The sequence below is a fragment of the Pelodiscus sinensis genome, chromosome 2 (assembly GCF_049634645.1).
Source record: "Pelodiscus sinensis isolate JC-2024 chromosome 2, ASM4963464v1, whole genome shotgun sequence".
NCBI classification, from domain to species: domain Eukaryota; kingdom Metazoa; phylum Chordata; order Testudines; family Trionychidae; genus Pelodiscus; species Pelodiscus sinensis.
This window is the reverse complement of record NC_134712.1, coordinates 26,722,884-26,737,394: the sequence shown is the minus strand read 5'-3', so window position 1 is coordinate 26,737,394 and position 14,511 is coordinate 26,722,884. Positions and strand designations below refer to the sequence as shown.

The window sequence follows — 14,511 nt, the reverse complement described above, 5'->3', positions numbered from 1 at the left end:
ATCTCCAGCACCCAACCAAGATCGCAATGGGAGCTCAGTGCTGAGCAAGGGGATTCTCTAAAGCTAGGGAGTGCTTAGGGTATGGACAGTGGAAATGTACTAGTCCTCCCTCAACCCCTAGAGGGAATAGAGCATACATTTAATGCAGCATGAGTTGGTATTCATTTTCTCATGACTCTTCTCCCTACGCATCACACACACACATTCTATGTTGGGAATCTCTAATTTACAGGGGGACCTATGGGGAATTCCATGATTAGCAGTAAAATCATGATTTCTTGGTTGCATAGGCCCACTGAAGTAGTACTGCCCTGTGATAAGAAGCAGAGGTTGGAGATCCCAATGCTCTTTGCACATGCACAAACCTTGGCCTCTTGAAACAAATCATAGAAATAGTAAGACTGGAGACAAAACCACTGCCTACTCTACAAGGGAGCATGTGGGAGGGGAAAACCCCCCTGATAAAACCAATCTCAAGAAATCTTGGTAAGGAGATTCTTGTACCATGATGTAAATGGTTTAATAATTTTGGGAATATGCATATTAAAACAATGGTTATTGTATACTGTTCTAATAGGCATATTCTCAAAGTATTACACCATGCACATCTTGGCAACATTACATCTATATGAACTTAAAGCAGCAACCATTATTTGGATCAAATGACCGTTTTTTAAGTGTAGTAACTATGTGATACTGAAAATTTGATTTTCCTAAATAGAAGAACTGTCTTTCATAATGTTGACTATTTAATATCTGAATATCAACTGCTACCCTAACATTTTAAAGAAACTAGCTAGCTGTTTATGCCCAGGTTTGAGAAAATTTTGAGGGAAAATCTAAATATCTTTTATTTAAAATAATAATATTTCTTCTATAATACAGGCAGTCCCCGAGTTACGCGGATCCGACTTATGTCGGATCCGCAGTTACGAACGGAGCTTTTCTCGCCCCAGAGGACGGCAGCGGCAGGACGCCCAGATGAGCCGCGGTCCCGCCGCTCGCGTTCTCCGGGGCGAGAAAAGCTGCTCCCTGTCTCCTTGGTCTGCTGGTCAGACCAGGGAGATGCGGAGCAAAGCCATGGAAGACACCCACAGCGGGACAGCCCAGGCGCACCGCAGCTGTCCTGCTGCGGGCATCCTCCGAGGCTTTGCTCCCCATCTCCCTGGTCTGACCAGCAGACCAGGGAGATGGGGAGCAAAGCCTCGGAGGCCGCCCGCAGCAGGACAGCCGCGACGCACCTGGACTGTCCCGCTGCGGGCGTCCTCTGCGGCTTTGTTCCGCGTCTCCCTGGTCTGCTGGGAGGGGGGGGGCGCAGCTAGTGCCCCTTCCCCCCCAGCAGACCAGGCTTTTCTGGGGTAGAGCTGCTGGGGCGCTGCTGGGTTGGTCCCGCAGCTCCGCTCCTCGGCGCTACTGGAGCAACCCAGCAGCACCCCAGCTGCTCTGCCCCAGGCGTCCCCAAGTCAGCTGCTGCTAAAACTGACCAGCATTTGACTACAGTAAGCCCAAGGCAGAGTTGCTCTGCCCCCGGCTTCCTGGAATCAGCCGCTGATCAGTTTCAGCAGCAGCTGACTTGGGGACGCCTGGGGTTCTTAAGTTGAATCTGTATGTAAGTCAGAACTGGCATCCAGATTCAGCCACTGTTGAAACTGATCAGTTTCAGCAGCGGCTGAATCTGGACGCCAGTTCCGACTTACATACAGATTTAACTTAAGAACAAACCTACAGTCCCTATCTTATACGTAACCCGGGGACTGCCTGTATACGTATATTGCTAACATCATTTGGATGTTTTTGCCCTGAAAACATGTCTGGATCTAACATTTTGCATGAGTACTACCATTGAACTGAGTGGAACTATTGACATCTATCTTTACAGGAGTGTGTGTGTGTGTGTGTGTGTGTGTGTGTGTGTGTGTGTGTGTGTGCATGGGGAAAGGCTATCTTGTAGATTTTCTTCTATATTCTCACTGTGTCTTTTTAGACCATAAACATTACAGGGTAGGAACTCTTCTAGTTTTTACCAGAGCACAGTGGATTGTGGGTGCTATCAGAAACACATAAATAATAATAATAAATATCCTTAAGAGCTGGGTCTGGAAATTACCCATTTTAAAGATCTTGATTCCCTCTTCCCCTTCCCCTCCCACTTTCACTCCCTTAAAGCAGGTGTATCTATAATAAACATAAACCATAAGCAATTTTGACTTCATATTATAATTCAAAGTATTTCCTAAATAGTTGCTTTATACCCTATTTACCGTGTTCTATTTCATGAAGGGGAGGGGAAATGAAATAAATTAAACACCATGTGATCTGGTCACTTGCTATTCATATAATATTGAAGTGTGGGGGGTTGATTCAAAATGCAGGTATTAGCAATAAATAGTGAAGGTTCCTCTCCATACACATAACTCCTGTACATGTTAAGACTGAGTCATAATAAAAACAAGCTCAGGAAAATCACCCTCCTTACCAATTGCTGATGATAATGGGGAAAATAAAATAATTTCACACAACAAACGAACTACAGATTCCTTATGGGCCTGGAAGTACTAGAATTTTGCCAAGCTGTGGTGACAAGCATTACTTGATGCTTATTTAAGGAGTAATATAACTCGAACTATTTATATCACTACAAGTTTTATGTGTGAAAAATATTTTTTACCACTTGACAAATTATTCTGACAAATTTCATATTGTTCCTGACATTCTCCTTTGACTACTTTCCCCAAATCCACAGAAACCTCACACTGTGCCCAACTAGTGTTCTCATATAATTTCAGCTGTGGTTTACATCTATCTTCTTGTATTCATTTCCCTTTTGTGATGGCATCTTCGTCCATCTTTAGGTTTCACCTAAATAGTAAGAGTTTTAATGGAGTTTGCAACATCTAATAACTGAGTTTTAAAATCTTGATCAGGGTTGCTGCTGTGAGCAAATTCACCTTGATTCTCCTCTGCTCTCCCTTTGATGTCACTTCAATATCTGAAAGAGTTAGAGCAACCTGCTTGGTCAATTCTGAGAGTTCCCAGGAAGTGTCGGCATAACAAAACATTTAAAAAATGTTATTTCTTCAATGCCATATGGCTGTTCCAGTTCATTTTTAATATTTAAACTTTAAATTTGTACTATAATTTATTTTATTGTAAGATTAAAGTGTGGTGTGTTTAAACATTCCTTTGGGGTTTTTTTTTACACACATCATAGCAGTGGTTAAATTAGGTTGAAATTGAATGCAATTTTGTATCTCTAGCAGGAATCAGAGACAGATGATTATTCTTTATTAGTTTTAAATCTTTGTTAATGGTATGCAGGTTTTTTTGTGTGTTTGGCAATAAACAATCTCCATGAATAACCTCTATACCTACTGAGCTCCTTTCAGATGTTCACAGTGTGAACATTGACTATTTAGTTAATGGTACTAATTTAGTTGAAGTCATTGAAGAGATAAATTATAAACTTATGTTTCTTGTATTTTTGGATCTACCACACTATCATTTTGTTCCGCTCTCCTAGGACCCTCATCTATTTCATTGTCCTGTACAGAGCAGAAGTTATGTGCCTGTTGTTAACCTCACAGGTACAATTTCAGACTTACAGAAAACTACAGTATCACTAAAAAGAGAGAATGACAATGACTCACTTCTTTGTAAAATCACATTAATTCCTGCATTGCAGACAATAAATGTATGATTGTTATAGTAGACAGAAAATCAGTTCTAATTAGGGCTGTTGATTAATCCCAGCTAACTCAGAAAATTAACTAAAAAATTAATTGTGGTTAATCACAACTTTAATCCCACTGTTACTATAATTCTGATTGAAACATATTAAATATTTCAAATTTTTCTACATTTTCAGATACATTGATTTTAATTGCAATATAGAAATATTTGCATTCTAAAAATAATAAAGAAATGCAATAGTATTTTGCAATTTATCTCATACAAATACAGTAGCACAATCTCTATCATTCAAGTACAATTTACAAAGGCAGATTTTTGCATTGCATAATTGCACCCAAAACAAAACAATGTAAATCTTCAAATAGTAAAAGTCCACTCAGTTCTACTCCTTGTTCAGTCAACTGCTCACACAAACAAGTTTGTTTACATTTTCCAGATTTGTCATTCATGTGTCTCTTTATGCTTTAATCACTATTCTAGAAGACATGAGTCAATGATGATAATAGGTTTTGTTCAATAATGATCCAAACCAGTATGGATCAATGCATACTCATATTCATCATCTGAGTCAGATGCCACCAGCAGAAGATTGATTTGCTTTTTTGGTCATTCAGGTTCAGTAGTTTCCTCATTAGAGTTTTGCTCTTTTATGATTTCTGAAAACATGCTGCACACTTCAGTCCTTTCTGATCAGGGCCAGCCCCCAACATTTTGGCACCTGAGGCGGGGAGCTCAAATGATGCCCCCATGCTCCCTCGCTTGGGCCAAAACTTTGAAAGATCTCAATTCTGCCTTCTTCCTATTCTGCTCTAGAGCAGAGAGTACTTATGCACCAGCAGCAGACACAATTTTCTGCTCTCTGGGTCCTAGTGTCACCCTTCCTCCCCCTCTCCCATCCCCCACAGTCCGGCACCTAAGGCAGCTGCCTCAGTTCGCCTCATGGTAAGGCCAGCCCTGTCCCAGAGTTTGGAAGACATTTGCGATTCTTAAACATTGGGTCTTGTGTTTTAGTTATTTTTAGAAATCTCACTTTGATACCCTCTTTGTGTATTGTCAAATTTGCAGTGAAATTGTTCTTAAAACACACAACATGTGTGCCAGGCATAATCTAAGCTGGCTATAACTTGAAATATATGGCAGAATGCAGATAAAACAGAGCAAGAGACAGACAATTCTCCCTCAAAGGGTTCAGTAGCAAATGTAATTGGCACTTTAATAAAAAGTTTCATCAGATTTGAAACATGTTCTTTGGAATTGTGGCCAAAGGGATGGGCATACATCTACGTGCCTATCTAGCACATAAATAATTTGCAATGCCAGCTACAAAACTGCCATCTGAACACCAGATCTCACTTTCAAGTGACATAAACAAAAAGTGTGCAGCATTATCTTCTGCAAATAATTTAAAAAAACCCAACCTTTTTTGAATGATTGGCTGTACAAGAAGTGAGAAAGTGAGTGGATTGTAGATCCTAAAGTTTTACTTTGTTTTGGTTTTAAAAGCAGTTCATTTTTATATATAATTCTAGATTTGTATGCTCAAGTTCATGATAAAGAAATTGCACTATTGTTTTTATATTAGATGAATTGAAAAATAGTGTTTTTGGTTTTATAATGCAAATATTTGTAATAAAAATAAATATAGTTAGCACTATATACTTTGTATTCTGTGTTGTGATTGGAACCAATATATTTTAAAATTTAGAAAATATGCAAAATATTTAAATAAATGGCATTCTATTATTGTTTAATTTCACAATTAATCACGCAATTAATCATGATTTTAGTGGCATAATTAATTTAATTTATGTTTAATCGCATGACAGCCTTTGTTCAAGTATATAATTCTTTGTTTTATTAAGTTCCCTATTGATATTTTCTAAAATATCAATAACTTAGTATTTCCATCTATTTAAAATAGACATACTAGATCTGAAATAGGAATGAGTGTACCACAGTTTGAGTGCAGGAGGGCATTCTCTGGACTTCCAGGAAAAGGGTAGCAGTGCTTTACAACAGTGCGGGGGGAGTAAGAAGGTCAGAACCTGGAAAAAGGAGAGGGTAGGAGTCTTGTGGTGATGCTGACTCATATCTTTGGAACAGAAGTGTGGAGAGGTTGAAAAGGGGCAAACCCAAATGTGAGAAGCCCTTAAGTTGCCAAATGCTTTGAGGCCTTAGGAGTGGATAATTTCTCAACATTCCATAGCCTATGGAGCAGCAGTTATTTCAGGAGGATGGGGTTCATCTGTCAGCCATGGGTGCTGGTAAGTTTTTGGCTGCTACAAAAGACAAGCATGGGGAGATGTCTGGGAACCCAACAGGGGTTTGGAGAGGAAGGCAGCCAAACTAATTGCTGGTGCCTTGTTATGGCAGACATCCAGTGCAGGTACTCCACAGGGAAGGCATTCAGTGACTAGATAAATGGCTTTGTAAAGAACTTAAAAAAGCAGGTGCTTGTTAAAATAATGGAACAGATGGGAGAGGGTTGTGGCTCCTATGACCAGTATATCAGGGAGTTAACCACCCATTCTTATAGGCTTTAACTCTCCTATGAAGGGAGCAGATGGGAAGATCCCAGCAATGGGATGACTGAGGGACCTGGATGAAAAATGAAGGAAGGCTGATCCCAGATAGATATTGACTGAACATTGAGTTACCTGCACTGACACCTAATAATAAAGTTATGGATTGATTAAATCCTTGTCAAATGTCTCGTCTTTCTTTTGATATAGTTGGACAATTAAACCATGTCTCCAATGTTAAGTATTTTCAAATATTCTATCAGTCTATGGACACAGTTATCTACTAATTCCTACTTAGAGAAGGGAGCTGGTGAGCCAACGTCTACTGTATTTACTGTTGTTGAGGATCACAAGATTAATTCACTCCCTAAAACTATTTTAATTTTTACTTACAAAACTCAGGTAAGAATCTCCCTCAGCAAAGGGATTCTTTCTTTCGAGGCCATAATATTATGGTATTTTTTTATGTTACTCAATATACTAATTAATAAAGGGGAAAATTTATTCTGTATTACTCAGATAATATTGATTAATACAGAATTAAAATGTATGCTACATGTGCTATACCATTTTTGTCCTCAATTTTAAATCATGAATGTACAATTGTGATACTCTTTATAGGATAACGATACAATAAAGTAACTCACACCTGAATCATATATTCAAGCCTAACAAAGGTCTGATATTTTGCCAAATAACTACTACTGAACCTGTGAACAGTATTTAATCATTTTTTCTGCATCCTTAACAGATCTTTCTAACTGTTCAAATGTTATCTTATGTTCTTTAAGGTACATATTTTTGAAAGGGAAGAAATAAACAGTAACTCCTCACATTTCAGACCCCAAAGAGTGACCTATCCTTCCTCCAAACCCTTTTGTCTAGATTTCTAAACACTTTGAAAAAGCCTCTTCTAAACTAAAACACTAATGAAGTTAGACATAAGATGTAATACACTATAAGGTCACAAAATATACTTAGTATAAGAACAGATGTTTCAATTTAGCCACTAAAAAGTGACAAAAACATATGCAAAGGATGTGATGATTTATTTCCTTTGTGTCCTCTCAGGCAATACCTCCTGGTTTAAGATTTAAGGTCCCATCAAAGTAAGACCACTAACCCGTGTATCCCTAAAATCAACATCTCCAAGATTGTTTTGGACATGTTTATTATTTCTGAGCAAGCTATGTATTGTCTGGCTATGCCAAAGGAGAACAGAAGATATTTGACATGATTTTAATTAGGCCTCAACTTTATTATTATTTGTCTGGGGCTGCCTAGCAGACCACAGTGTTCAGTGCAGATAACCTCTGTATTTTTGTCCAAAATCACCCAGAGGGGCCTTTTTCTAGCTCTCCCTCTATTTCTATTCTTGTCCCTCCAGGAATTCCATTGCTGGGATCTTACCATACCCGGGGTGAGGAGCATCCAACCTCTCCATTTGTTTTTCCATCCCAGTATTCTGGACAATCCTTTGCTAGGACCTTAACATACCAACCTTGTAAGAAAGGATAAGGTAGGATATAAGAATGGAGTGTTAGCTCCCTGCTGTACCAATCATAGGAGACTTCCAATGCCCTCGTTCATTCCTTTAATGATTTTTTAAAAGTCCTTTCCAATACATTTATCCAGTCACTTATGGAGAACCTAAACTGGACATCTGCCTTACACTTAACTAATAAGTTGCAAAATATGTCCTATCGTATATCATGCCATGCACAAACGCAGCCCTTCCCGAAACCCACTATGAGGAAGATGCATCCAATACGATGTAAGGGAAAAAAGGATAGGTAGCATAATGCCTAAAGCAGATGTTGAGCACACCTGGGCTGTGTCTAGACTGCAGGGCTTTTTCAAAAAAAGTAGCATTTTTCGAAAAAACTTCACCTGCGTCTAGACTAGTCGCGTTCTTTCAAAATTAAATCGAAAGAATGTGGCTTTTCTTTCGACGGCGGTACTCCTCATTTCACGAGGAAAAACGCCTTTTTTCGAAAGTGCTCTTTCAAAAGAAGGCGTTCTTGAATGCAAACAGAGCTTTTCCGAAAGAGAGCATCCAGACTGCCTGGGTGCTCTCTTTCAAAAAAGTGGCTTGCTTTTTCGAAAGTACTGCTTGAAGTCTAGATGCTCTTTTTCAAAAGAGGCTTTTTCGAAAGTATCTTTCGAAAAAGCCTCTTTCGAAAGAGGCTTGCAGTCTAGATGTAGCCCTGGTATTTACCAGTTAAACAGGGAGACAAGATGCAGCTTGCTTCAGTTTTGGTCTGTTTAAAGAGGAGGTTCCCCACTGTGTCGATACTTTTCAAACCCTGCATTTCTCAGGTGATGAGTGAGCCACAATTTGCCCCTTTTTCAGTAACTTTCATGTCTCCCTCCCAGTCTCGCCATAAAGCACTGTTCCCTTCATTTGGCCAACTAGCCAAAAATAGTTAATCTCATAATATTCCCTAATTCATGAAATAAAGGGGAAAAAATACCTTAAGCATTAGAGGAATAATAAAAATCTATGGCCAAATCACTTTTTATAATATTTCTATTAAGCTAAAAGTGTTCAAAGACTTTTGTAACAAAAAAGGTTATGGAACAGTTGAATAATGTCACATATTTATGAAAAGATACTTTTACTAACAAAACTTAAGAGATTTTGGTACATCAAATTACAGTATATGCAAATATATTAATATATTTAGACATGAAGTATAATGACTAAGTGTACCAAGTGTGAAGTTATACTAGAAGACAATATTACTAAGAATTTGCACTTGTGTTGCTAATGTTTTTAAGTTTCTAGGACAATGCTTAAAATAAACTAAAAGATTCAACCATTTGGAGTTAACATATGGGATATTATAATAACTTGGAAGTTGTCTTCATATTAGAATTAAATTGAAGATGATTTATTTTGGAAGTGGAATGGAACAACAGTCTTTCTACTCTTACAAGAAAGAAAAGAAAAGAAAAGAAAAGAAAAGAAAAGAAAAGAAAAGAAAAGAAAAGAAAAGAAAAGAAAAGAAAAGAAAAGAAAAGCCTTCCGAAGATGATTACCAAGTTATCTACTTTATATTTGAAAGAGTTTGTCTGTTTCTTCAAGGAATCCTCTTAAATGGTAAGAGCTAGGACCACCAAATTTGGCATACAGTTTCCTTTTACCATAATTTGAAGCAACATAAGGGTTTGGTTGTGCCAGGAAAAATGAGATGTGCCTAGAATGGGAATGCTTGTCATAGATTCACACAGAAAGGATTCAGAAGCAGGCAGTTAAAAGGGGTTGGCTGTGGGCTGGTCTCTCCCACCCCATCCAGGAATGCCCTAGTCCTAAGCCTCCTAAAGGCACCGTTTAGGTAAGGTGGGGAGGAGAGACGGGCTGGACCTCCCCCCAGATTTGTATGGGGACATTGCTGACTGTTCCCCTTCATTAGTTAGCAAGGGGAAAGTGCTCAGTTTACTGCATTCTTCACTTTGGCTGGAGAGTGCAGTGGGGAAGGGGAAGGCAGATTAGCTGTGCACTTTACTCTCACACCCTGACAGTGACAGGGAAGAGCAAGCAGTCCTAGTACTAATCTTTGGGGAGAGGGCAGTGGAGCTTTGACTTTGTGCTGCAAAGGAAGTCAGAATTTGTTTTTGGAGGGTGTAATTAATGTTCCCCTAAAACACTGAACTCATGGGAGTTCAGAACTATTCCATAGAACCACACTCTTGTACTAGACAGAATTCTTATTTGAAAAATACCAAATTAATAAACGTAATAATTTCCATAGGTATTATTAAGATAGCTTGATTCTAAATAAATACCAGGAAACATTATATTAGAAGTAGGAATGAAATAGAAATTTAAAATATCTGAAACTTGTGCTTTGTGGAAAAATTTCCCAATATTTAGGATTTTAATCTGAAAACACTGTAACAAAAACTGATTAGGTGCTGATTTCTACTGCATGCTTTCCCCTGCAACTGTCAGCCATTTGTTTACAGTGGTCATATGACTTTTAGGCTTCTCTCAGCTTATTTCTTTTGTCTTAATAGATCATGTATCTTTCTGCTTAAAGTAACTGATTTTAAATTCAGTATAGATACTCCACATGGAATGGGTATAGTGATAAGATAAAATGCATCGGGAAAGAATTTAAAAAAGGTATGATTTAGAGGTACAAAGGAATAAGGTAATGCTCTGATGGATATAGCAAGAAGTCAGTCCCCACTTTATATCCCCCTCTTAACTCTCATATTAGCAAGGTTGCTGAGAACCCTGCAGAAGGAAAGTGGGACTGAAATAAGAACAATGTGCAGGTGCCAGTTCCCTGACTATATGCCAATAAATATGGAATTACACACACTAATTTTATCTGCCAGGTACTCCCAGGTATTTAAGAATAAAAGTTGTGGCCAAATTAAAACTATACCCCAGTGTCTCCTGTCCTATATAAATATTTGTTAGCCTATAAGGTGTTACAAGACTACAATATATAAACAGTATCATGAGTTTTCATGGGCAAAACCCTCTTCCTCAGATGTTTCTGAGCATCTAACTGCTATCATTTTGTAGGTTTTAATGTTAATTTTAATTAATTTTCTATTTGTATCATGATATATTTACCAGCAAATTATTTTAGAAACTCAATTTTTAATCCAACTAGTGTAGTTTTCATTAGGCAGAATAGTTTAGTGCTAAGGACAATAGTCTAGGAATCAGAGACCTGAGCTTTAATAATGACCCAACACTTAATTGGTGTGTGACCTTGAGCAAATCTTTACCTAATTGTCCAGATATAAAATGGAATAGTAATGTAAATCCACCTTTGTAAAACACTTTGAGGTCCTCAAATTAAAGCTGCTTTAACAAATGCAAAGGGTTTGTTGTTGTTATTTTGTAATCTATTATTATTAGTAGTAGTAGTAGTATTAAATGACGATAAAATCATAATATGTCAGTTAGAAGGAGGTTGAATTCCGCTGTAAAGAAAATGCTCTGGTTCTGTAATACACAAACATAATAGTAGACAAATTACAAAATTAAGTCTGAATAAATAGTTGAACTATAGGTGAGCCCTCTGAAGATGTAATAATAATATAAAAAGAAGGCTTTGGTAAGCCACTGACATAAGAAGTAAAGCTAATGGAGAATACAGAGTACATTGTATTTGTAGCAGCATTTCTTTTCTTTTCTTTTCTTTTCTTTTCTTTTCTTTTCTTTTCTTTTCTTTTCTTTTCTTTTCTTTTCTTTTCTTTTCTTTTCTTTTCTTTTCTTTTCTTATTTTCCATGTAAGATTTCACTAAATATGATACTAACATAGCTGTAATTGTCATTTTTCTATAAGAGTATGGAATGAAAATAGGCACAGTAATTTTTCTCATTAAATGCTGGAGCAACAGCAACTTAGTATAGTCCCCACAAATCTATTGGGACATACTTGACCACAAACTACAAAACACCATTCTTTTGAACGAACACTACATGTATTGTCATGGATCAATATGAAAACTAATTAAAAAAAAATCAAAGTAAAGCTATTGAAATACATTCCTTTATAACATTTTTTTCCTACAAAATACAGGAGACTATTTGAAAAAATATTGCAAAAAGGTTATCATCTGTAATGTTTGTAACTGCTAGCGCGCTTTCAGCTTTTGAAGCAACCCATCAAATAAGCAAAGAAAACAAAATAAAACAAAGTGCACTTTACAATTCTGGGTGCAGAACGTACCTGAAAGAGTAACCTGCCCTGAGAATGCTGTGATTTCAGAATGTGTCTCATCTGCACTGGCTAACTGACCTGTGCACCCCTTATTATATATCCTAGTAATACATAGATTGTTTATTAAAATATGCATACTGTGCCAATGTAAACCACATGTAACTTATGCAGGGGCAATATATGAATTCTTGATCTGTAGTATATGACATACAGGTTAAATAATATGAAAGAAGTGGATTTTTTAAAAGTGGAAAATGTAATTTTTCATATAGAATAAAAATAATTAAAGAGGAAGGTTTCTTGCATATGGGTTATCATATCAATTTTCATGATGGCTATGTTTTTGTTTTTAAATCTGAGATTGTTATTTCCGTTTTGGAGACTAGTGAATAGCCACCGTATTTGAAAATTGCATGTGGGTCAGTTACTTCTAGTCCCTTTTAGGCACAGTAGTGATAGGAGTGATTCAACGTTCCTTGGCTGTAGCTAGGTCTCTACCACATCCTATTGTGAAGGAATACTGAATAACCAGAGAACTCCAACTGATCTACTTACACTTCCTTTAGCAAAAGAGGGGCATATGCACCACCCACCAGAAGGATCAATATTTCCTCCTACAACATGATAGAAATAATCTCTAATACTATTCCAAAATAAGGAGAATAAAGAGTGCACATTTCTCAGAATAAGACACTCAAATGTCAAGGAAAAAGAAGCACGTTCAAGCATAAACATCTCAATAAATATGACAAACAAATTTGGCACAATCTTTTGAAACCTAAGGCTTCTGTGATAAGAAAATAATCTTTTTTTTTCCTTCTAAGATTCCTCCACACCTCCAGATGACCTATGAAAATCAAATGGAATAAGCAGCTAGAAATCCTTTTGATATCACATCACACAGAGATATACCAACATTTTCAAACTGAGCACTTTTTTTGTTCCAAAGGGCAAAATCTTGCCGTAGGTTAGGTGGAAATTCATCAGTGGTCAAAATATTATGCGACAATCATTACCACTCTCCTTCAAATTCTTCTGCATCATGGGAGCATTCATGTGCAGATGAAGGATACTTATCCAGAAAAGAAGCAAGAGACCTAGAGAATATTCCTGAAGTCGCTTGAAATGCTCACTAGTTTGCTCATCATGTTCTGTAAAATGGAAAAACATGTGGACCTATTGCACTGGACCAAATATGCAACTTCTAATGTATTCTAACAAGAGAAATCTCGAAGTCAGCAAATGATGCATGGAGTCTGAGCTTCAAGAGAACTGAAAGACTACATCCAAGAATAGTCAAGTCTCTTTGTCATACAAGAACAGGTAAGACATAATTTAAAGTTTTCATCATCTTGATAAGACTGCACCTGAGTTACCAAGCAGTAACTTGTACAAGCTATCTTTGCAATTCACAATGCTGCTCAATTCAATTTTGTCTGTTGGTTTTTGATCAAAGTATCTGAAATCTATAAGCAATGTGGCATCAATTTGAGTCTTAAATTATACTAGTTTTAAGAAAAAGTTATGGTCTAGGCCACTAAGAGGTTGATTTATTTTATTGTGATGTAATAGCTACCAAAATAAATGTTTATTCAAAATTTATTTTTCAAAACACATCATAAATACATTATTAAACAGTATCCAAATTCTTGATACATTTGTATTTTTATAGCTGGTCGTTGGTGACTAGACCTATAATTATTGGTAAGTGTACCTCACAAAGGGACCAATGTATAATTAATCTCCTTTTTTCTCAATAAAACAAAAAAAGAGTTAAAATGGAAAAAAAATTATTTCTAATATTTTCAAAACTAGCCCTTTGTTATATGCATCCTCTCTGAAGCATTCTGTAGATCTCATATCTATTAGTGATTTACTTAAGGGCTAGTCCACAGCCACATTAATTGTGCTGGGCAGGTTCATGAATCAGTTCATGAATGTTCTTGGTTGTCTTATTTCCTGTCCTGGTGAAGGTCAGGCATATCATGGAGGTGACATACTTGGGCCTTAGGGAGAGGAGATGGTCACTTGCTACACAAATACCTCTTGACAGAGTGGAACTGGATTCATCCCCTAAAGAGGCTTCTTGTCTGTCCTATTCTTTCTGCTAATGTTAAAAGAGAGGGAGAAAGAGAGAGAGAAAGGACATTGCTGATTCTCATGCGAGAAAACATTTCTGGAAGTCCAAATGGTTACTGAAGAATAGAAAGACATAAAGCTCTTACTGCAGACTTCCATCATCTGAATTTAGCACAGAGACAGAGAAATAATAATAATATCCAATTTTAGGTTTCGTGTTATATAAATTTGATCAGTTTCACTGGCTACAATGAATGGAAATATAAAAGGTAACCCAAGACTTTTTGTTATTAGTAAAACTGGAGATAGAACAAATTAAATGTCATACATGTTATTTCTTGATAGCAGACTGGGTTTAATGAAGAGAAAAATTACATGTAATTCAGTAATCTCTTTTTTTTACCTATACAATATGAAGTGTCTTATCTGCTGTGTCAGGTTTTTTAGCCTAATATTGTGCCATATAATGTGCTACTGACTCTCAGGAAAATGCGCATATCCTAGAATGAAAAGGGATTATGGGATTTCTT

The 14,511-nt window shown here is 37.0% G+C and overlaps 1 protein-coding gene across 3 annotated transcripts in view; it reads right to left on the bottom strand.

Annotated features, from left to right (window-relative positions):
- The window catches only part of CSMD3 (CUB and Sushi multiple domains 3), a 1,183,531-nt gene that overhangs the window by 511,093 nt on the left and 657,927 nt on the right, over positions 1 to 14,511 (bottom strand). The gene's annotated exons all lie outside the window — the stretch shown is intronic.